Raw genomic sequence first — 2,216 nt, forward strand, 5'->3', positions numbered from 1 at the left:
GAATACTGTTGCCATCAGAGAGTTCAAGTTACGCTTATCTGTGGACACAAGAAGGACACCACATGTGGCAATGCATTAAAGGAGCATCAAAGTGGTATTTGTCACACACTCGTGAAGCGTAAGTTACCATGTGGTCATGAAAATATGGTGCAGTGCTCTTTGAAACTTGATCAAATAAGGTGTAAGAATCCTTGTGAACGCCTTCTTCCGTGCGGACACCCATGTACAAAGAAATGTGGCGAAGAGTGCACACAATTCAAGTGTATAGAAAAAGTTCTGAAGGACCTGAACTGTGGATATCATAAGATCAGCTGCCACTGTTGGGAGGATGTGTCTAAGTTAACTTGTTTTGAAAAATGCCAGAAACAGCTCGCGTGCGGCCACCTATGTCCCGGCAAATGCTACGAGGATTGCTCTCAGTACAGATGCGAAAAAATGGTCATGAAGAATCTAAGTTGTCCAGGGAATCATTCGCAAGAAATGGCTTGTTATAGGGATCCTAAACTCGTGAAATGTAAAGAGAGGTGTAAAAAAGATCTTGATTGTGGCCACAGATGCCCAGGAAATTGTATGCAGCCGTGTGAAAAATTTATTTGTAAGACGGAAAAGAGAAAAACATATGCTTGCGGCCACCAGGAAAAAGTGAAGTGCTTCCAATTCAAAACAGCCACCTGCCAGGCACCTTGCGAGCGTCTAAAGGAGTGTGGGCATGTGTGCAAGGGTATTTGGGAATCCCTGTTCAAATTATCTCTGTAAATATACTGTAGCCAAGACCCTCCCTTGCAATCACAAGAAAAGGATGCCCTGTAGCGGTTCAACAAATGATATAAAATGTAGTGGCCAGTGCCTAGAAAAACTGGCTTGTGGCCACCGATGTCCTGGAAAGTGTATTGAATGCCGTGAAAGGGGCTCCCATGAATTCTGTCAAGGTCAATGCAACCGAATTCTAGTCTGTTCGCACCATTGTAAAGCAAAATGTGCAATGCCCTGTCCCCCTTGCAGCAGGAAATGCCGCATTCGCTGCCCTCATGTTACGTGCTCTAAGAGCTGTTCAGAGTTATGCAGTCCATGCAACAGACCATGCAAATGGCGTTGCAATCACTACCAATGCACAAGGACATGTCAGGAGGAATGCGACCGCCCTCGTTGTGATGCACCCCCTGAGAAGCTACCCTGTGGCCACTTATGTATTGGCTTATGTGGGGAAGACTGCCCCACTTGTGTGCTATTTGCGACACCGAAGAACTTTCCTCAATGCTAGAGGCGATGGACGAGCTGTATCAACAGAGACTACCAGATATATTCAGCTTCATAATTGCCATCATATCTTCACCGTTGAAGAAATGACGCGATAATGCAGCAAGATCTGGGTACCAATGTTCAACTCATGCGCTGTCAAGGTGTTCCATACCAATTACATTCAGCTTCCGCTATGGAAACCTGGTCAAAAAGCGTTAAGGAACATGGAAAATGTGAAAAAGGAAATTTACAAACTTGGAAATGAAACTGGACGGTTAGTCACAAGTCTATATTACACACTTAGCCACCCCCTTCGAAGAATCGTCACTACAGAGCAAAACGCGTTGGTCCAAGTCAATAGAGAGAGGTAAAATACTTCCCTTCGATATTCCCTCACTCTTCAGATTAAAGAATCATTTAACAATCATACACGAATCTGGAAAGGCACGACTCAGTTTGAATAAGGTTAGACTTCACGTTAGCCTGGGTGTGCACCCACAGATGAACAGGGTGTTGAAAACCATCGCGCATGAACTCGAAGACATCACTCGCTCCCTTGAGAGTTGCCATCCATATTTGAGGTCTCTTGGAGAAGCGTATGATGACACAAGAAAATATGCACTTTTTGCCTCTCTTTTGGAGCTCCATGGTGAGGCCGCTAGGCGCGGTACATCATTGTCTACCAAGGCCACAACCTTTTGAAGAAGGCGACCAATGATCTCATACTGTTTCTCCAAGGAAAGGATGAGGCTCTGATAATTACAGAACTTGAAAGCCTTGCTATTCTGGTGAGAAGGGAAATGGGCCTCGAACCTTTAATCGAAAGGCCTGCAGAACTGCAGAGCTTTCCAGGCGTTGGACAAATTGTGTGGAAACTTTGCGAACACTGTGAAGTATGCTTCACTCGAACAGTGTGGCGCAAAGGACAGGAGGAAATCGAATCAATCACGAAGTGTGTGCAGTGCGCTGCTTGAAAG

General features: G+C 45.2%; 1 protein-coding gene across 2 annotated transcripts in view; it reads left to right on the forward strand.

The window, feature by feature from the left end:
- The window catches only part of LOC138056590 (NFX1-type zinc finger-containing protein 1-like), a 12,456-nt gene extending 12,398 nt beyond the window's left edge, over positions 1-58 (forward strand). For both annotated transcript variants that reach the window (XM_068902425.1, XM_068902426.1), the window contains one exon: positions 1-58. This exon is cut by the window's left edge and continues 5,230 nt beyond it. The gene's annotated coding sequence lies outside the window, so the exon portion shown is untranslated.
- Positions 59-2,216: the final 2,158 nt, after the last annotated feature.

The sequence above is a fragment of the Montipora capricornis genome, chromosome 7 (genome assembly GCF_036669925.1).
Source record: "Montipora capricornis isolate CH-2021 chromosome 7, ASM3666992v2, whole genome shotgun sequence".
Taxonomy (NCBI): Eukaryota; Metazoa; Cnidaria; class Anthozoa; order Scleractinia; family Acroporidae; genus Montipora; species Montipora capricornis.